The 6000-nt window shown below is 42.3% G+C and overlaps 1 protein-coding gene across 2 annotated transcripts in view; it reads right to left on the reverse strand.

Moving 5' to 3' along the window:
* RBM47 (RNA binding motif protein 47) overlaps window positions 1–5130 on the reverse strand; it is a 168699-nt gene extending 163569 nt beyond the window's left edge. For both annotated transcript variants that reach the window (XM_061192194.1, XM_061192193.1), the window contains exon 1: window positions 4638–5130. The gene's annotated coding sequence lies outside the window, so the exon portion shown is untranslated. The remainder of the gene's footprint in view (window positions 1–4637) is intronic.
* Window positions 5131–6000: the final 870 nt, after the last annotated feature.

Below are 6000 nucleotides of genomic sequence, written 5' to 3' on the forward strand. Positions count from 1 at the left end.
ATATATCATAGATATTAGCTGGTAGAATAAAAATAACAGCAACAGAAAAAACATCAGGTCATTGAATTTTCTGTTAATAATAAGTTGCAGTGCCCCACTGAGTTTTCTGTGTCACCAAATCCTCCCAGTTGTTACACAAAGGCAACTTTGTCTTGAGAAGGCTACTGAGAAGATGGGCTTAATCTTGGCAAGGGCTTGGTGTACCAAGAACCATGTTATTATTTTTAAAAATAAATGACAGCAAACAAAAAGAAATATTATTTAAGCTGTCTTTTCAAAAGGCACAGTGCTATCATCATCATGGACACGGATCCCTACTCTCAGAAACATGAATATTTTACTTGAGCTCAAAAGGCCCAAATACACATTTTCAGAATGGCAATCAAATTGACCTAAGAGAATTAACATCTGAAAAAAATCTTATTCACTCTATTAAATACTTCTTTTTTTCTTTTGTCATGATGTGTAATGCTTAAAATGATTGAGCCAGATCTCAGTGCTCTGAAAGGTAAATATTTTTTATTATAATTTTTACAGGCTGGCATTTCCTTGGTCAGGTAGAAGTGTCCTGTTCCTGTTTCAGCTACACAATGCCCCACATTTATTGCACATCCACCCACTGCCCATTGTTATGTATAGTTAACTCTTGCTCACTCACATGTGGATTATCCATTGCTTCTGAGATCAGGTTGTTTTTTTCCCCAGTAGGTGGAAACTCAAGGAATATGAGCAAAATTGACTATTAGACAAAGCAAAGCATAATCAGGGGGCAAAGGCTGTCAGCAAATCCCCTTTCATCAACATACACCCACCTACTATGGTCTTGGCACTGGGCCGCCACGTTCCTAAGAACCACAAACATACAGTATTCCCAAAGACAAATATTGTGATTTGAGGCCGGTGATTGTTTTCTTGATTAATGTAAATGGCTGTAATTTTAAGTATATATTTTGCACTACCCAGAATCTGCTGAGACCAAAGGATTGATATTTTCTCAAGATCACAAAGGGTTTTTCAGGGTTACACCAGCCCTTTGTCTTCTGATGTCATCTCTCTTAAGTGGCCTTCAGAAATGTAGATTGTTCTTTTGAGTTCTAAAATGACCCCTCTTAAAACCTGATAGGGTTTACCAAAAAGAGAAACTATAAAAATATAGTCGAGCATTTCTATCATAGTATCAGTTTCCTAATGTTTTGTATTTTACAGACATATAAACTGTTTACACCTAAACACACCCACAAATCACTTTTGCATAAACTAAGTTCCTAAGATGACAAAAACTCAACATCCACAATGAAAAAGAATGCTCGTATTATATACCTAAATTACATAAACTAAGTTGCGATTTTTTTTTTCAGGTGTCCTTAAACCATTGCAGAAAGTAGAGGAAAGGCAGAGTGGAGCGTAGTTGAAAGAAAGGCTTGTGCCTTTTGTAATCAGTTTACTTTGGGTTGTACCTAGAGATGACATCTTAAACTCATTCAGATGAGCCATCTATTGCAGTGCACTAGGAGCATTTGAATTACAAAAAGGGGGTGAGCCTCAAATTCCTACAGTTGCCAGTTTACCTGCAATAGTGGGAGGGCATCGATAATCTCCATGTGAGCTTTCGGGTGAACACATTACTTAACAGGGTTTGGAGCTCACCTGTTTCTTGGCATTTTATTCCTCCAGACACTCTCTCCCCTTCTACTTTCACTGGAAAATTCCTTCCTTGCCCCCTTTTCTGGGCAAAAAGTAAAGAGGTTCTGAAAAGAGGGGGTACACTGACTTCAAGGGAAGGATATCCTTTTCCCTCTGCCTCCTTTCTCCCATACAGAGGCTGACAGAATAGAAGGGGAGGCAAATATGAAAGGAGCAGAAACAATCAGAAAGCAAGCTCAGACCATCCCAGGAGCGTTTTACTGACAAGATGATTCAGGACCACACACAGAAAGTGGCAGGGTGCCATTTCCCCCTAAATCCCTCCGTATGAGACGTTTTGAACAACTTGAGGTGGCAGTTGAACAATTACTTATTATCATTTCTATGCTAGTTCTTCTCTGGAGTTTCTAAAGGCCTTCTATCTCATAACCCAAGTCATCCCTGCATTGCCATTATTGAAAATCTTTTTCCAGTTGTCCTTTGAAGCAATTGCTCTGAGCAGGTGGTTGTTTTGACTAACACACACGTCTTACAATATTAAACCAGAAAATCAACATCGTCATAAGACACAGAGACTGCTCCCAAGAGGAAAAATGTCTCTCTTAATAAGGCCAGTAGCTGAAACGTTCCAATATAACCTTTAACTTGGAATCATTCCGACAAACACTTTCTAAACTGCATTTACATATTCATTGTAATTTCACAAACGTGTGGCACACAAATTCTAGATTCATGCAAAATCTATCCTTTTTCTAAGTTTTATGAATCCCAAACTTAAGCCCTCTTCAGAGTAAGTTTTTTCTAGGATTATGCATCCTCTGGGAAAACTGAATCACAGTTTCACTTGAACCTCGGTCCAACTTTGAGGAGATCTCCCTCCCCCCACCAGCACCCCTGTATCCAGTCCTGAAGAATCAGAAGGGACTTGAAATGTGGAGATGGGAACCTGTCTGAAACAGGCAAATACTTTCCTACAGCAGTCAAAGCTCAATCACCTGGGACGTGATTTATTTTTAATCAACAGATCAGGAGTAGAATTTGGAAAGCAAATTCATTTTGTAAGAAAATAACTTCATCTACGTTAACCTTCTAATCTTTGTTTAAATTACTGAGAACAGGTTCTGTTACTAGTAAACCAAAGAGAACAGTCTAATCTGAATGCTCTTATCATGTGAGGGAAAAAAATGGGAGTAGTCCTAAACACTAGTCAGAGCAAGTACTGAAGACACGTGTCCAGAAGCACATAGTTTCCTTGCTTCCTATCTTGATTTCATCCTCAGCGTCACCAGCTGTTTTGGGCAAAATTTACTCTACAGCAGCACAGGTAGGGAATCAAAAATACACTGACAATTAAAACTATAGAGATTGGAGTAAAGTGATGATGCCGAGTTTTCAATCTTACAAGTTTCTGAAAACTCAAAAACTAAGAGAAAGATAATAAATCTTCAAAATTTGATTCATTTTCAGCATATGTTCACAAAAGATTCTTGAGCAGAATTTAAGTGTAGCCTAGTCAGGTAAAGAAGCATGGCAGAGTTAGGCTGGGAGACTGGTTTTTGTCAGTTTATTTCTTCCTTTAACAAATATTGAAGTAATGAGCTGGGCTCTTGTGAAATGTCTGATTCCTCATTCTCTCTGTGTGCAGTAGTTAAGTCAAAGAGGCCAATGGTATGTATTGGGCTGGCCAAAAAGTTCGTTCGGGTTTTTCCATACCATGTTACGGAAAGGTCCGAATGAACTTCTTGGCCAACCCAATGTATTAGAACAAGGTGAAGGGTAAGGTAGACAAGAAAGGATACAAAAACCCAAATTTCTTTCTTTCCTTCCTCCTGTTTCCATTTCAGACTGGTTTAGTTTTGTTTCCCTCCAAGATTTCATATCCTCAATCTGACAAGGATTATGGTTTAAATTAACAGCAACACAAACTCCCGCAAAATGCTATCTCATCGCCCTGACTGGGTACTTGGCTTTGTCTTTGTCTAGAGGTTGTGTTTTACTCTGCTGACAACCTTTCACCCTTTAGGACTGGCACCTGCAATTCTCAGACGCTCTTGGTCTAAATTGCAATGGTCCTTCAAACTGTGGTAACCTCTTCATGTTTGTGTTGTCAACCCTTTGCTTTCTCTGCTCTAAAAAATTCGTGTGACTCCAGCATTACAAGTTTGAAAGAACACATTTCTAACCTACATTCATGCTAAAGAAAACTGAGTGAGCCATTACAACGCCACTAGAAAAAAGTTGCTTGACTTTTCATTCAAATCAGTACAGCCTATGGGTGAGTACCTGGAGGACACTATCTCTGATTAGCTTTCAAGAAAGAAGCCTCATCCCCAAATGCCTTGGGACAATACCCAAGAGTATATGAACTTTTACCTAAATAAAAAATGAATCACTTATTTGAAAAATTCCACTTCATTTATTTTAACTGATTTCTTAAATATCCGGTGACTGATTTGTCAGCTGTCTGAGTTCATCAACTCTACGCTTCTATGCGGACTGAATTTTTAACTTTAAACAACTAAGCCTGTACTCAGTGTTACCTTGGGAGGTAAATGAGTACAAGAAGACATCACACGCCCCAGCAACCCTCCCCCACCCCCGCCTTACCACTCACTTAAGCGAGACGGCTGTCATAAAGGTTTCCTCAATCTCACTTTAATAATCTGAGTCTAAGAAGTCACCTGTGCCTCTGGACGGCCCAATCGTATGCTTTCAAGAGCGAAAAAAAAAGTCTGTTTCTTGTATGGAAAAGGTTTCATCACCAGAGGAAACGAGGGGGCTGACTGTATATGATTTTCTGCTTTTCCAGAAGCTGACGCTTTTAAAATCTTTTTATAAACCATTGCTTTCCCATTAAATATACCAGAGTCGGAAGGGGGGATGGTAGAATGAGGGAAGACAAGGGCTAAAAAGAGAAGAAAACAAGATTTCAAAATTAGGACCCAAATGTAAGATTAAGGGACAGTAGTTAGGATTGCCCAAAGCTACCTTACCTTTGTTATGTATTTGCAGTCGCCCACTTCAGAAATTAACACCATTCACAGCCCGGTAGCAATTTACAGAGCTAGGAAGTAACCTACAACATCTTCTCGGCCTCCCTCTTTTTAATGTAAAACCAAAATAAGGAGTGTCCAGCTACTCCCTACCGCGCCGCTTAAAGCAACAGATCTTTTGAGCCTTAACTCCCAAGCTCTGGGAATTCCAGTTTGTCAGAATTTCTTAACCTTGGAAACCTGCAGAGAGAAACTCTCTACGAGGAAAACTCCCTGAGCCCCGGCTTCTCACTGTCCCAAACTGCACATTCCAAAGTGGGAAGCAGGAGCGATAACCAGAAGGCAGCTCTCTGGGGCTAAATTCCTGGCGGGAGCGTGAACTTGAAAGCGCGGCGATTCCACTGGCAGAGCGGCGTCGGATCCTCACCCGGGGGAGACCGGCGGCTCAGGGAGCCCTGCTGCGTCCGGCGAGCGCTCAGAGTCTCGGCTCCAGCTCTTCCCTGTTCCCTCCTCCCTCCTCCCTCTGCCCTCCCCCAGCCGAGGCTCTGCGCCTCACAGTAGCAAGGTTGTCTCTCGTCTACTCCCTTCCCTTAAACTCACCAAACCAGATTTTTACTCCCAGCACCGGCAACTTCCCGTAAATCTGCATTGAAATTTTATCCTGCTCGCTGAGCCTTCGCTGGCTGAAGGCCAGTGCAACATTCCTGTTGTTTTAGGAGGGCAGATACCTTTGCTGAAGGTTAAAAAAAAAAAAAAAAAAAATCTTGTCTTGACTGGGAGAGATTTGGGGACTTCACCTCACAGACTTCTCTCCCCGCTCAAAAAGTCACATCCATTTCAGACAGCCAGAAACAGCCCCAGAAGTGGCACCTGCTCCACCTGAGGACATCTGTCTGAATCAGACGTCTGGCCCCTTTGGGCTGTTGAGGGAACCCAAGCAGAACCACGTTTGAGGAATAAGGAACCAGCTGTTGAATCACGAGCCGATCAGTGCACCCCACCCCCGTTCTTGCCCCCTAGTAAAGAAGTCGTTTGACCAGGTAGGATCACCGCGAGCTCGGCGGAGGGCCTGAAGACGGGAGAACCTCCCAGAGTGTCCTTACCTGAGGCAGAGCACCGCTTGGATGAGCACGGGGAGGAACGTCACGCGGACCAAGCCCTGACCTTTGCCGGGGCCTTCACAGCAGGGCCTGGGGCCTGGGCGCTGCTCGTTCAGAAGTGGCTCATTTTAATGCGCTCTGACCTAAAGTTGCAGCTGGCTTCTAGAAACGGAACAAAAAACACTGCATTTAAAAACAGCAGCCGAGCCCTCCCTTCACCTTGCCTGATCTCTGGGTAGTTAGTTCTAACTCCCACCCCATCC

Source organism: Eubalaena glacialis, chromosome 5 (genome assembly GCF_028564815.1).
Source record: "Eubalaena glacialis isolate mEubGla1 chromosome 5, mEubGla1.1.hap2.+ XY, whole genome shotgun sequence".
Lineage (NCBI taxonomy): Eukaryota > Metazoa > Chordata > Mammalia > Artiodactyla > Balaenidae > Eubalaena > Eubalaena glacialis.